This window comes from Chinchilla lanigera, unplaced genomic scaffold (genome assembly GCF_000276665.1).
Source record: "Chinchilla lanigera isolate Chin_1 unplaced genomic scaffold, ChiLan1.0 scaffold00025, whole genome shotgun sequence".
Lineage (NCBI taxonomy): Eukaryota > Metazoa > Chordata > Mammalia > Rodentia > Chinchillidae > Chinchilla > Chinchilla lanigera.
In genome coordinates, this window is record NW_004955426.1 from 2,712,088 (window position 1) to 2,728,746 (window position 16,659).

General features: G+C 36.6%; 1 long non-coding RNA gene across 1 annotated transcript in view; it reads right to left on the reverse strand.

The window, feature by feature from the left end:
* Positions 1–16,659, reverse strand: part of LOC102006794 — an 88,539-nt gene that overhangs the window by 27,712 nt on the left and 44,168 nt on the right. Inside the window, exons 2-3 of the long non-coding RNA XR_261179.2 lie at positions 11,226–11,332; positions 10,538–10,580 (exon numbers count right to left, since the gene is read on the reverse strand). This is a non-coding gene — a long non-coding RNA (uncharacterized LOC102006794). The remainder of the gene's footprint in view (positions 1–10,537; positions 10,581–11,225; positions 11,333–16,659) is intronic.

Sequence of the window (16,659 nt, forward strand, 5' to 3'; positions counted from 1 at the left end):
TTAGATAAGAGAGCTACTTTCCTCAATGACTACATTTCACAGGAGTGGCTCTCGTGACCTTGAGTGAAATAATCATTTTACAAGGGACAGGGAGGAAATTTTACAAGGAACAAGGAAAGAATTTGTAAGTTTTCCCAATTAATGCTCTACAAAATGAGGGACTAGAAGCCTTGATTTGGGAATAAGCCTATCTAAACTTTAACCAAGCAGCACGGAGCTGGAGGACCCTCTTGGTCAGTCCCTTAGCAGCTTCTGGCACAGTTAAGGCATTCTGCCCTTGATATATTACCCTTATCTGACTTCAGAGACATCTCACATAGTCCATCTTTTCCTCTGTCTCAGTGGAGCGTCATCTGGCTTCATTCTTACTGGGCTGAAGTCTCTATTTGTAAATCAATTTTCTAAGGCTATGAGATAAAATAACACAGACTGTGTGGCTGAAATAACAGAAATTCATTTCTCACAGTTCTGGAGATATGAAGTCCAAGATCAAGACATCAGCATGTCTGATTTCTACTGATTTCCCTCTCTTTGGCACGCAGAAGGTTGAACTCCCGCTGTGGCCTCTCTGAGCAGGGTTCTCTGTCATCTCTTCCTCTTTTTATGAGGATATCAGTCTTACTGGATCAAGGATCTACCCTGATGAAGTCTCTTACTCTTAATTATTTCTTCAAAACCATGTTGTCAAACACAATCGTGTTGGGTATTAGGGATTGCAAAGTACAAGTTTGGGAAGGTGTAACAAACCTCAAGTCCTAACACATCCTGACCTCAAAAATCAGTGTCACAATATCAGCCCTCTGGCCCTTCTCTAGTAGTCCCTCTGTCACTGAATGAACTCTCATGGATACAGGTAATCTTTTATTGAAAATACTCAAATTTATACTCTAGACCTTGAACATTTCCTCAAATTCACAAACCTTTAGATAAATCCCTTCTGTGTGTACCACCTCAATTCAACATTAGGTAGGCATAAGAAATGTAATAAGTAATATCAATTCCTCATTTCCTTTTAAGGAACACCTTCCCAGTTTTCACATCCCAGGGAATAGTAAGTACATCATGCAGTTGCTCAACCCAAATAATTTCCTTTCCGTTTTCATTCTTCTTATTCTATATACCTCAAATCCAGTTCATCAGCCAGTCTTTTCCAATTCAATATGTATTTTAAGTCTTACCTGAAGCCAAAGGAAAAAGAGTTTGACCCTGCATTGTATTGTGGACTTGAAATGGCCCCAGAATACCATGTCTTAAAGGCATGATGGCCAGCCTGTGACACTACTCAGAAGTGATGGAAAACTTAAGAAGTGAGGCTTGCTGTGAGGAAGTGAGATCACTGAGTGAACCCTGAAAGAATGTACTGGGACCTCACTCCATCCTCTCTCTTTCCTTGGTTCCCAGCTACCGTAGGTGAACAGGCTTCCCAAACTACATGATCCCACCAAGATTTACATTGCTGTCACAAGGCCAAAGCAACAGAGCCAACTCACTATGGCCTGAAACCATGAACCAAAATAAATCTTCCCTCCTTTTAAGTCGATCAGCTCAGCTATTTTGTAACAGTGACAGAAAACTGACTAACACTCTGATTCTGTGTGGACTTTCACAGTTGTCTTAAAAATTATATTTGCTTTTATCAGAAATGAATACTAAAAGTGTCTACTTCAGTGTCTGTATGACACACACCATGCATGACATGTAGCAATTGCTTAATAAATGACAGCATAATTATAATCCCTACTTTACATTTTTTCCCAGTGCAGAAAGGCTATCAAGTTCATCCACTTTGTGAAAGCTTTATCCCTTTTCCTTTTCCTTTATATTTTATACAGGAAATTTTCATCAACAGTCAAGGTACAGTCAAACCTGAAATGGTTGAACATAAATTTGGTTTATTGTACAATGCACACTCTCGTCATTGTCATCTTGAAGGTGATGCATGGCTCATTCTAACTCAGACAAGGCAACAGCCAAACTTAGATATATATGCAGCAGTAGACTTGAATCATGCCCATGACTCTGGAACTTGTCCGCTGCCAAATTGAACATTCCAGAAATCTAACCTTCAACACATCTAATCTATTTCACTCTGCTGCCTTCTTCTGGAACCTTCTTTTATACAGATCATTTAGAGATATTCGGTTTGTAAAAAACAGGCAGGTAATCTAGGAAGCCTCCTATAAGGAGCTACCATTCCCCATTATCATTCTTTTCTTTTTGTCATTCCTTCTGCCAATTTTTCCTGAGTTGAGATCTCATTGACAAATTCATGCATAGGGATTTTAATTAATGATATATTCTAAGATGTTAAAAACACAAACCTAAAGGCATCTACTTCTAATTGTTGTTTACATAGAAATGCTAAAAATGAAACTGTGTAAAATTATCTCTACATCCCAAACCCTGATGAAATACCTATCAACCCTGAGGTCATTTTATTTCATTTTGGTGCATGAACTGGCTTATTTTGTAGAAAGCTGTACCTATAATCTTTAATGTCACTTTGGTTGTCTAGATGCTCTTGTGGCTCCTTCATGCATGAAAGGAAACGTGACATTTTGTCAAGTCACTTAACTCAGATGAAGAGTTAATATGTCATAAAATCTTTTCAAATACTCATTTCCTCACCAAGAATGACACTGGTATGCTAATAATAGGTTTAACAACCAAAAGTCCTACCACATGTGAAAACAAAGAGTAGTATCATTTGAAGTTAGATGATTAAAATATTGTGTGGTTTTTCTCCCTTTATGTGTCCCTCGGAGACTTTGACATCAGAAAATAACTCTGTTTTTTTGGTTTTTTTGTTTGTTTGGTTTTTTTTTGGTTTTTCTCCGGAACTGGGAATTGAACTCATGACCTTGCACTTGCCAGGCAGGCACTGTGCTGCTGAGCTAAATCCCCAGCACCCAGAAAATAATTCTTAATGTGGGTGATGATAAGCAGAAGACAAGACCTTATCAGTGGCAGCTCTTTGAACACAAAGAACCTCATGGCTTACTGTTATTTTTTATATGTAAACCATGATATTTTCTGGTCCTCTTTCCTTATTTAAACTTCCAGAGGCAAGCTTCAGTTTCTCACCCTCCTTGACCTCCCACCTCTAAAATCCTGTAAGACTACATTATATATTACTTTTATTTATATCCTTCTTTATAATATAGGTTAATTTTTCACTTGAGCATGTTTTCTATTTATATTTATTGGCATATCAACATAGCAAATAATGGTAATTCATCAAATATTGCTTATATTTACATCAATATTTGCATTTATAACAAAACTGAGGAAATTCTTTCTGAAGGAAATAATGTAAGTCATATGATTAAAGAATGACTTGCAAGAATCACATTATAGGGAACAAAGTAGGGACCCATAGTCACCAAGTACCCTATCTATTTTGAGCAGAGCAGGGTTTCCACCACTTGATTTAATCCTACAGATGGTCCTTCTCCATCTAGCAGAAAAAGAAAAGATTGCTAAAATGACAGATTTTTCCATCCAGCTAAGGCAATAACCTCTTAATTTCAGGATACATCTGCTACCCTTGAACTGTAAGTCACCACTCGGGACAGGGGATGCTGCCTGCTGAAAACATTCTTATAACATAGTGAGTTCAGTTTTAGGAATAAGTTTCATCAGATTCCTGTTTCCCAAGGAAAGGGATATTAGGAGCAAAATACACACACATTTTACATTTCATTCCTGAGCAAGAGATCTTGGGAGTGTGATAAACATAAAATTAAAATATCTAATATTTCCTGAGATCATTGCTCTACATAATATTCTGATTATTTCATAATTACTCCTTATAGAACTCCTGTAGAACTTGTAATTATAATCTTTACAATTACTGCCACCTTGACCTGTGTAAAACAAGTGAGATGCTAAATAGTCAGGTTAAATCATCTCTTCCAGGTGGTTCATAATGTGTCGCATTTGTCTTGACAATGATTAGTTATGGTAAGCAGACAGTGCTTGTGAAAGGTCTGTAGAATCGCATTTGAAACATCTTTCCTGGCTCCCTATTTTTCTGTTTCTCGTTTCTATGCCTTGAATTCCACTACTTTTCTCTTGGAAATCATATTCAAACCTTGCAATCATGGAAGTTACACGAAGAGTTTGGCATCCAGCTTTTTGGATGCTTTCCAGAAGATTTGAAAACGTCTTCATATCAAAGCTCATATCATTTCCTGTATCATACCAAACAGTGAGGAATGTGCAAAAACATGGCCCCTTATTCACATTCTTGTTAACACTGATAACTGTTAGGAAAATACACCATTATCCTGACTGATTTTTAGCCAAATATACTTAAGCTTCAACTTTGGATATTAATTTCTCAAGCTCAAGAATGTAACATTTTACCTCTTTAACAGAGATTGCCAAAAGTCCCAGTACCAAAGGATTCTACTTGACACCACTATTTAAAGGATTAAATGAATTTATTTAATGTTCTTTAGGATTAGCCTACTTTTTAAAGGCACTATTTCTATCAGTATTTTGATTTTTTTCACACTATTTTATTTACAAGTACAGGAACCTACAATATATTAAGCTAGAAAGTTGATTAGTTCATATCTTGTTATGAAAACTACATACTGCATGGCTTCAAGAACTGAAAGTAGAGTTCAATACCATTAGGACCCTCTCTTTTCTTGTTTCATATTGCTTTTAGAATTAATTCTGAATCTTCACTGTCTTCAGGAAGTAACCAAATAATTGGAACAACCCATCATTCACAGACCCTCACTTTATCAATCTTAAGTAAGAGAGATTAACTATCCCCTTATTTCTTTTTTTACAAAAGGTATATTACTGCACACTCGTTGACTACTGTCTCAGAGATGTGAGGAACTATGCTTCACAAATGGGATCAGTCTCCAGCTGGACATTCCCTATTAAAACCATAGAGAGCAAGGGACATAAGCAATCATTTTCTGAAAAAAAAAAAAAAAAAAAGACATTGACTAAGTTTTCCATTCATGCCCATGTGGCTTTTTACACATTCAAATGTGCAAAAAGTGATGACATCTATGGAGACCTTTCTAGGAGCAATGACAATACTATGAATTATCCTCATTCCCTCAAGGAATAACACTGTAGGGTAGGTTATGTAATTATCACCATTTCACAGATGAGGAATCTGAGTCTCACCAAGGTACAGTAAGTCATCTAAGACTCTAAGGCCAGGGAAGAGCAAAGGCTGCACAATGCCCAAATTTCTCCGACACTTCAGCACCATCATGGAAACACCATGTGGCATAGCTGGGGGACTGAGGGAGACTTCAGGCTCAGGATTCATACCTCAGCTCTACCAATAACCAGCAGTGTGAATTTTGGACCATGCTACTACACCAGACACAGGAGTCACATAAATGTTCATCTAATAAGAGATAGACATAGGTACTCTATCATGATTTACTATGCGTAGGAATTTGATTGTAGCTTCCAAAGTCCCAAATTACAGTGAACATATCTGTTTTTAAAAGTTAATAAGAGAAATGTAATCTTGCCAATCCACAGAGCTAGAAAATCCCTCTGGTTATCCTTTTAACTTGAATATACCACTTTTAACTTGCTTACAATTTTTTATTTCAAAATTGCTTCTCCAGTTACATCTCTTAACAAAGCAACTTGCTCTTCCTTTTTTCCCCCATCAAACTGAAGTAAAAGATATTTGTTAGGAAATTAATTGAAATGTGATTCTGGCACACTGAAGATTTTGTGTAGAGGCAGAGAGTGGAAAAAAAAAATTGGAATTAGCATTATTTTGAATCTCTTCATATTCATTAGAAATGGCCAGAAAAATGGGATGATGTTTGTTTAGCAATTAACACATCTGGCCTCATTTTACCTTACACATTTTCATTTCCTCTTCAGACTTTATTAATACAGCAACTTCCCTCTCCTGCTGGCCAAAATGTAATGTTGGTGAAAAGTAGATACACCCAGCGAGTGACTTTACTTCAGAATCCAGTTCCTTGAGAAGAATGAGATTGCTAGTCCCAGTCTACCTCAGGTCAAATTATTAACAAAACAAAGATTACAAATAGTGGGTGTGTCCATTGTTCTTCTTTTCGTGGGAGCTGCTTTTCTAAAAGAAAGAGAACATTACAGCTAAAAAATTAACCAAAGCATTGTGTTATCACTCACTAGCTTCTACTGTCTAGTTTATTTCTATCAATGCATATCACTATATCAGACGCATTCTCCTTTTGTCTGATATCATCTAAAACTGGGACAGGGACAGGGAGCTGGGGATAGAGTTCAGTGGCACAGCACCTGCCTGGCAAGCACAAGGTGCTGAGTTTGATTCTTAGTACCAAAAAATAAACTAAATAAATAGATTAATTGCTTGTGTCTAGATGTCTCCCCAAAGTGTCATGTGGTCATAGGTGTGGCTTGCACAGAGCAGGGTGGCTTCTGCCTGCCATGAACTGTTTCTCCTCTGTGATGCTCCCCTGCCATGCCACCCTGCCTTGGAGCCAGCCGATGATGGACTGAAACCTGTACAATCTGTAAGCTACAATAAACCTTTCTGCCTTCAACTTTGGGTGCTAGGTATTTTATCTCATCAACAAGGAAAGTAACTAAGATAATGGGGATCTAGAAATGAAGAAAAACAGGAGAAAGAGAGGAGGAGTAAAAAGGATTAAGATGCAATATGGATGTGTGCGAGCTCCCCATGATATGTGTACTACCACAAGCATGTACTCATGCAAAATAAATAAAAAAGAAAAATGGTAACCATGGATGATGATGAATGAATTCATGTGACTAGTAATTAGTACAGAATGCATATGCATCATGTCATCACATTATTCACCTAAAACATTTAAAAATTTTAGTAAATTAAATATATTAAATACATAATTGATAAAAGCTATATTTTCAATTCCTTCAACAAATAAAATACAACACATCATAATAGTCAACATATGAATAGGTGCAATTTCATTCACCACAATAGGAATTAAACATGATACATTCACACATAATATGTTTATCCTAAAACTTCATCTTTAATCCAAATTCAATATCTATCATTTTGTTGGTACATTTTCTAACCACCATTTCAACACTGGGAATATTTTCGTTATTCTCTCTCTTTTATGGATATGTAACAGGGCTTCTGAGATAGCTTTGTCTAGACATTTAGCAATTTTTCTAAAACCATGACATATTAAACAAGAAGCTATTATAAATACTGCTCTATCTTTGAAGAGAGCTCAGTCATTCCAGGTTTCTATATGGGTACTGTCCAAAAGATATAACTGGGTTGACATAAACATTCCCCTCATGCCATCCAGTGTGATACCTATCAACCACATGTGGCCACTGAGTATTTTAAAATGTTTTGTGTGATTGAGAAATAGAATTTCTAATATTGTTTAATTTTATTTAATTCAAACTGAACCTTGAGCTAAGTAGCTACTGCAGTTAACACAGGTTTAGACAAAGAATCATCTCTGTTTCACTATATCCTTTCTATCCTAAACATGTCTAATGTATTATGAAATTTCCCTCAGTTTCTATCTTCCCTGTGTTAATCCATCTTCCATACTCATTAGCATATTCTTTTTTATTCAGAATTCAATAAATGTTAATTCAGAGCCTAATATGTGACAGGCCACGTGGGATCAGACAGGTATAAACCTATAAACAAAAGTCACATAGTCATTGATGTCCTTTGGCTAAACATCTAATGATTTAAGAAGACAAAATGCACAAAGTTTAATTAAGTTTAATCTCTCTCTCTGAAATCTGTAGTTCCTTAAAACCATTCTCATATACACCAAAGCCCTGAACAAAGCAGTCAACAATGTCTTTAATGTAGTTCTTTAAAATTTTCCTATCCTAATGTCTCAGTCACTAATTTATAAGTAATTTCTGAAACGTTTCTGCTTCCATCAATATTGGGACACATTGTATATAGAAATGTTCATATTCTGTTTTTCAAGCCTCTTAACAAATGTCACTATTTCTAGAAAAAGTGATCTTATTTAAAATAAACCAGCATTGAAGGAGGTATTAATTCAAGATATAAATATATGTACTAGCTGCGTGTTGATTTGAAATTGACATGAAAACTTCAGAATATTATTTTAAGTGTAAGTGATTTTTAAAATCCAATTGAGAAAGGTCAGAAATGATAGCCAACTATTTCAGTATCTACTTTTACAACAGAGAGCTGTGAGTGTTTTTTTAAATGGCTAATATTTTGAGTTGACTTACCTGTTATATATGCTGAAGTACGAAAATGAAAGCTAGTGGTCAACAAATCCAATTCTACAACAATTCTCTTTCCTTCTCATTCAAAAAATAACTCCAGCAACAAGGGACTTAGCTCCGTGGCACAGCACCTGCCTGGCAAGTGCAAGGTCATGAGTTTGATTCCTGGTACCGGAAAAAAAAAAAAAAAGTCCAGGCAAACTAGAGCCAGGGAAGAATGCCAGTGTTCCTAACATCTCTGCAGGTCAGCAAACTGGTTACTTTGTTGATAGGGTATAATTTCTCACATCTTACACTTTGACATTTCTGTTTCATGTCAAAGGCAACACAGCTAATTGATCTTTGTCCAGTCATCCAATTTGAAGTTTTTCATTAATGGCTAGCATATTATCCTGTTGTTACAGCCATGTTATGCGTGGTGCTTTGGTATGAGCAACACCCCTAAATACTCTGTCTTACTTTAGTCTCACAAGTGTCCACTGTATGGAGAGCAACAGAGATGTTTAGAAAATGTGTTATGTATTCTGTGAGGAATTATAACTCACCATCTGTACTACTTTAGTGTTCCAGCCTATCATTTGGTGTTTCCTTCTCATCCTCTTATCCTTTACCTACTCTAATCCTCTCTGCTACTGTGCATATTCAATATACAGATACTGATATTGCAATAATAATAAAGGCTTTGTTGTTTGGTCAGTTTCTTAAATTTTTAAAATAAAAGAATAATAATAATAAAGGCTATATGCTTATGTTCTGTGTTTTTTTTTTCTTTTTGTTTGTTTTTGGTTTTGTTTTTGTTTTTTTTCCAGTACCGGGAGTCGAACTCACGACCTTGCACTTGCCAGGCAGGCACTGTGCCATTGAGCTAAATCCTCAGCCCTCTTGTATTATGTGTGAGTGCATTACTCAGTTAAAATGCAGGAATAAAATAAGAAAAACTCTTTTTTAAATTTTTAATAACCAATAGATTAATTTTATTTTTATACCAAGAAACATAAACATTTTCACCCACAGAAGAAATGAAACCAGTAAATACTTGAACAAATATATTCAGTAGAAAGCTGTGTAACTGTGTAGATAAAAATATTGTCATCTGCTTCTGCATGCTAATTTACCATTTATATTCTATTATTTTCAGTGTTAATACCTGATGTTAATACCTGATTTTTAAAAACATGTTAAATTTCTTATATTGCAAATTTTCTACTTATGCAAGCTTGGCGATGAAAAGTATATAGTAATTTCTGGTTCAAATTACATATTTTCCAAGAGAGGAACCTTATATAGTGTTGTAACACTGCCTGTTTCATTGTATATTCAAGCCCTGAATTTGGACAAGTAAAAATGATATTTATTATGCAAAATATTCATTGATATTTGTGGAGCATAAATAACTTTAACACAATTTCCTTAATTTGCCATTCTGGATAAACCATGTTTCTTCTTAAAGTTCTTTTAAACTAAGTTTGTATTTACGTGGCCCAAGCTAGTTCCCCCTGAAAAGCTGGCCTAGCCCTCCAGCGTGCCCGCAGGCACCTGTCCACGACACCTGCTCTCCGCAAACCTTTTCAGAGTTTCAACTTTCACTCAAGGATTCTAAAATTCCTCCATTTTTACTTTAAGTATCTGATACCTTCCCATTTATTCACAGTAAATTCTTTTAGTTTTTAGCCTAGAAAAATAGTGTTAAATGCAGGAATTTGATTGTGTAAAATATTTAATCACCCAAAGATTTGCTTCCCCTAATGATTTCATCGTGATTTAACAGCTCTGTGTTCGTAGACAGCAGTAACCATGGGATGGATGTTGTAATAAACACGAGTGTTGCAAAGTATTTCATTTCTCTCTTTCAAGCATGCAGGAGCATCTCTATTCCTGGCTCACTATTCCTGGACAAGGCTACAAAACAAATTCTTGCAAAAGAGTTGTGAGGGGAAAAAAAAACCCATAACTTTAGGGCAAAGCATGTTGTTGTCTGTCAGACCCAATAAACCATGGAATGCAGCACACTAGTTCCCTGGGCTGCAGAATCTGGTGAAGGGCCAGATCAGAAAGCATCCCTAAGAGCAAAGGCAGTGTACGCAGCAGAAGAACCTGCATGCAGGCAGTGAATGAGAACTAAAATGCATCTCGTGGGCTGTTGAGCTTCGGGGGTTCTGTCCCACCACAGCACAACTCAGCCCCGCCAAGGGATATGGACGATGTGAAGGATGAAAAAGTTTGATTTTCTTGGCACACAGGCATCTCCCAAAGAGAAATAGGAAACACGTTTATTTTTCAATCAATGCAAGAATACTCTTACCAGGGCCAGGATATAACTCAGTAGCACAGCAAGGTCCTGATTCCTGGGATACAAAAAAAAAAAAAAAAAGAGAGAGAGAGAGAGTACTCTTACCACACAGGTTTGAGAGACCTAAATACTTGTCTTTGCTGTTTCTCTCCATAGAGAAATACCAAGAATATCTTTTCAGCGATCCAAATTCTTTTCCCCCATATTCTCCAATTTAAAACACTCTCCCTTTATTTGTCAAACATATTTCACATGGAAATGCATCTTATCCTATATTTAGTGTACATATAAAATTGTCTTAGTGCAAACTAACATGGAGAATGTCTGTCAGACCCAATAAACCATGGAATACAGTTCACAAGACGAGGACGCTCATCAGGACCATCTGGTTTAGTGACACGAAGTCATTCAGGAAGAAAGGAAGTGAAATCCCACAGTAGTTTACAGTATCCTATAATTTTAAAGTAATTTCAATGCCATATTTTCTGGTTCTTACTTATAGTAAGTAGGATTGTTTTAGGACAATATTTAATCTTGGTTGGTATGAATATTAATGCAAAACACTGGAAATTCCTAAATTATTTGAATAATATAAGCAATAATTGTACAAATATTTTAGCTGTATCAGTGCAAAAACATCTATATTTATATACATCAAGTAAAATCTATAAATTACAAAGATGTACATATTGACACTCACCTATTACTTATACATCACATGGAATATACATTATTGCTATTGTTCCATTTGTGAAGAAATTAAAAGCCTTAATTCTTTGCCGAAATCATTCAGGTTCCTTTGAATAGCTGATGATAAAAGAAGTCCAGTTAGTATGCTGTGTTTAAATTCCTCTTCCTTTGTGTAGCGGAAGCATGACTTTCTTATAGAACTTTTTGAAATAAGCTCGATTTTCAGGATGTGCATTCTTTTTCTTTTTTATGAGAAAAACAATAACAATAATGACACAAAACTTCAAAACAAGATAATAGGAGGTTAACAATGACTAATACATTGCATACTGTTATCTTCAAAGTAGGTGCTAAGACTATAATATATCAACATGAAAAATACTCAGATAGTATAAGCACAAACCTTTCTTTTCAATGAACTAATAGAAATTAGTAGTATAACTATCTTAGCTATCTTGAATATATATGTATATATATATTTTTCTTTTCCTTTCCTTCTTTTCTCCTTTCCTCCATCCCAATTGTTCTTTCCGTTTGAGTAGTTTCTTCCCATTTCACAAAGCTATTGTACATTTTGGATCTCATTTACCCTTTCAGTTTCTTACACTAGGGAGACAATATGATGTTTCCATACCCAGGTCTGATTTATTTCACTTATGAGTATGTTCTCTACTTGCATCCATTTACCCATAAAAGCCTCAAGTTTATCCTTTTTTATAGCTGAGTAATGCTCCATTGTATAAAAATACATCTTTTTTATCCATCCCTCAGTTGATGGGCATTTGTGTTGTTTCCAAATTTAGATATTATAAATTTGCTGCTATAAACATGGGTGCACATGTATAGCTGTGGTATGATGTTTTTAATTCTTCTGAAAAATACCAGAAGGGGAATAGCTGGGTTAAGTGGGACTTAATCTTAGTTTTGTGAGGAATCTCCACACTGATTTCAAGAGTGCTTTCACAAATCTACACTCCCACCGGCAGTAGAGAAGTGTTTCTTTTTCCCCACAGTCCCTCCAGCACTTGTTATTGGTTGATTTCTTGAGGATAGCCATTCTTACTGGGGTGAGATGGAATCTCAGTGTTTTAATTTGCATTTCTCAGATGACCAATGATGCTGAACATTTTTCATGTATTTATTTGCCATTTGTATTTCTTCATCACAGAAGTTCATATCAGATGCCCATTTTTGGATTGGGTCTTTGAATTTAAGTGGCCTGAGTTCTTTCAATTCTTTATATTTTCTAAATATAAGTTTTTTGTTGCCTCAGAAGTTCATATCAGATGCCCATTTTTGGTTTGGGTCTTTGAATTTAAGTGGCCTGAGTTCTTTCAATTCTTTATATGTTCTAAATATAAGTTTTTTGTCTGAGGGACAGTTAGCTAAATATTTTTCCCATTCTGTTAGTGTACTCTGTAAGTGATTTCTTTTGATGGGCACAAACTTTTTGATGAAATCAGATCCCCATTGTTGATTTTCTGAAGTACTTCTCATGCAGGGGTTTTGTGAGCAGCAAAAGGAGCATTTATCACCTATGTTAGTCAGTCTCTTGTGGGTAACAGGTAGTGAGCTGCAACCTCCCCAGACAAAGCCAGGCAGAACACAAAACTTGGTTGATGTGCTCCTACTGTCAATTTCCATTCCCCACCCCTGTGAAGTTTCCCCTCTTCCCTTCCTCAGTTTTATTTTCAGATGTCTTCTGGTCCAACTATGCATTGGACACTTACGCCATTTATTTTGTGACATAGCTTTTGCAGTTCCCCAAACTGGCTGATTATTCACCACATGGTAGGAGTGGACACATTGTTTCACACTCATAACTGAAGAGTTCTCTGCTTTCAAGTGTTCTACAAACAAATCTATTAGAACAGAAAACAGGTTTGCAATAAAACCTTCAAGACTCACTGCAAAACAATCTGGTAACTCTCTAATGCAAGAATTTCATTGTTTCTCAGAGAATAAAATGTTTTAACATCTTCAGGTATATTTTAAAGAAATTTTGTAATCTTTTCCCTAACGTCCACAGATGCCCACTGACACCTCTTATGGGCTACACCAGCCCCGCAGGACTATGGATGTTCATGGACATCAGCCTTGCAGCTAGTGATTCTTGTTCTGGAAATGATGCAAATCAGCTTCACACTCAGCCGCATCCTCGCCATAGAAAAGTGCTGCTGAAGCTTATCTACCTAAGCCTTCCTGACAGTCTTCCTAAACGAGCACAGCCAGGCCTTCATTTCCACAGAGCCTGATTCAGAGGTCTGATAGACAGCTGAGCAATTTGCATCCTTAATTACTTCCTGGAAGTTTCTGTTGCAAATACTGGGTGACTCCTAGTGCCCTGGCCTCTGGAAATTCTGAAGAAAGCTACTTGAGAATGGTCAAACTCTTGTCTTTGAGGAAGAGGTGAAATTAGGTGAAGAGCTGTGTGAAGTCATTGTGTCAGTCAACTTCTCGGTACAAGGACAAAATATCCAATATCCCCCCACATTTAAAGGAAGAGAGGTTTAACTTACCTCACAGTTCCAGGGGTTGCATTCCATGGTCAATGGGCTCCAAGCAGAAACCTTATAATGTGAAGGCGAGGCAAATCAAAGATGCTTAGGTCACGGCAACCAAAAGCAGAGCAACAGAACATTGCCAGACAGGAAGAGTCCAGGGAGAGACATAGACCCCAGTGCCACATCCTCACGACCCCAGCCCCAACACACCCAGAAGTGTACTGCACCAATTCCCCAAGCAGATCCCACAGCCAACACTCCCCTCTAACCACCAGAGTCTCTCTGTCACAAGTTTGGCATCACGGAGGCTTTATAATATATAAAACAGGATAGAAAATTGAAACCTCCTATAATGTAATAGCAAAGAAAGCTGGGTGTGACCCACAACAACCACAATTCTAATTGCTAGCATCAAGCCAAGTTATTTCACCTTCTGATGCTTAATTTCATAACTGATACAATTAAAAACCAAGTGAAGACCAAACAAAGTCACATGTTAGAAAATTTACCTAATTTATTTGTTGCAACATTTAAATAAACTACAAGGAACTATGCATGCAATGCACATTTTAAAGTTCATTTAAATATCTCTTCATTTCTCTTGTCACCTTCACTATTTCCATTTTAAACTCACACTACTGGTTTAATTCTGATAAAAATTGCTTTCCATTTAATTCTCTTCTGAAGCAGCTTTGGGAAGATTAAGGTTGACATTTTCCCTGGCTGCACGCAATTTTGACTGTCCAGTCAATTAACAGCCAGACCCAGTAGTGTATAAATGCTACTTGCAGTTATGGGTTGGTATCTCTAAACCCAGAGGGTAAATGTAACCCTTCTTTTAAAATGCAACAAGCGTTCTTTATGTGACGAGGTAGCAGTGCTCTGGTTTTTTCCAACGAGTGCAACTGTGATTGCCCTTCATGGATGAAATGTTTTATAGAGTGATATTCTATAGTTGGGAAACAAACTCTTTAACCTTCCTTTGGGGTCAGAACCCTAATGGGTGAAGGAAGGCCAGTAATCATGTGTATATGGGGTAGGAGTTGGCCCAGGGGGGTAATTGGTGAGGGAACACCAAGCCTTGCAGCTCTAGGTCACTAATTCTAATATATGCCAGGCCAACAGTGATCAAAAGTGTGAAGTACTTAAGATTTCTTTTTTTCAGATTTCTGCACAATAAAGAGTTTTATGGGTGAAAAACTTCTCCACAAAGGCCAGTCTCAGAATGGAAGCCACAATTCATCAACATGGAAGAACAGACTTTGCTTGATCACTGGAGGCACCCAGCTACCATCAGATGAAGACAGTTCATACAAATGCCTACCTGAGAAGTGCACCTGCCACCTGACCATGGTGTCACTATGTTAAAAGACTCAAATGAGTATAATGCAGCAGTGGACAATGAAGTCTTAGTTCCACTTAGTGAAGACCTCATTCACAAACCTTTGCACCTTATCTTGTAAGTATTTGAGAATTAATACATAATAATAAATGGTCAAACCATTTATTATTATCTATTGATGCTTGTCTATGTTTTGGAGCCACTGAGGGACAATATTTTCATCCATCCATACTATCACATCAGGAATCATTCCAGCCCTCCCAAACTCATGCTCCAAGGAAGAGTGACTGACTCTTTCTCAAAAGTCTCCTATCTCAGTGACTTTCAGGGCACTGAGACACAATATCAGACACCCACAATTTCCAGGAGGAAAGCTTTATTTTGGGTCACAGTGCCCAAGGTCTGAGTCTGTGCTTGGCCAGCTGGCTCCAAGGGAGAAACAGTATATTGGGCTTCTATCACAGTGATCAGGAAGTAGAGAGCAAGGAAGGGGAGGAGTCAGGGAGGGAGACAGATCCTTCCCATTTGCACCACATTGGCCCTCCTTTAACCAGCATCCCCCACCCCAACAACACACTCAGCTGCAGAACTTAGTAGGTGAGTCCACCGGTAAGTACAGCAACCCACCATCTGATCGCCTCCCACACACCACTCTGAGCACATCAGAGTTTGGGGGAACAATCAAATCCAAATCATAATATTCTTCATATATACAGAAGATTTATGTGCACTCGGCATTCCTGCAGTTATTGACTAAAGAAACAACACCCTTCAGGAAAATGTACACCATATTCTGGTGTTGAGACAGTCATGATTTCACAAAAAGTTCTTTGAAGATACATAACCATAAATGTTAATGTTTACTCATTTAAGGTCTACTGTTTGCTACTGTTTGTTAAGTGTAGAAAATTATAAATCTTATCTGACTTTTCCAAATATGTTTTCTTTATTTGTCACCTGATTATGAAAATCTCCTTCCTAAAAAGCTATTGTAAAAATCTAATAAAATAGTGTCTACAAAGTGTTTTTATCTGAAAAGATTTATTTGACCTGCTTTTGTCACACATAAAAGTAATTTTGTGAGGTATTGTTATGTTAATTTTCTTCACCATAGTAACCATTCTAATATCTAAAGGTATCCCATATCTTACTGTAAAATCCCAAATGTATACAATAAAATTTACATTTTAAAAAGCTCTAATTTATAAAAGACCACAAATATCTATTTTTCTTCCATTCGTATACATAGAAATGATTAACTTTCTATATCTTGATCACATATTGATCCAGTTAAGTGTGTAAGTCACTGTGGTAGTAAGCTCAAGTTCTTCTTTCCTGTGGGAATTCAGGCTTTTCCAGAAAGGGAAGATTTTGTTAAGAGAAAAAGGATATTTTCTCTCTGAGGTTACAACGTAGAAAGGTTAAATGGAAATGTTTCACTAGTGTAAAACCTGAAAGAGTTAATTTAAACTAGGGGATATGATAGACATTGTGAAATGATAGGAAAACACTCAAGGGTAAAGGGTAAGTGGGATGTGGGAAAAGAGAAGGGAAAGAAAGAGAAATTTTTATGTATGTATATACAGGATAGTTAACAT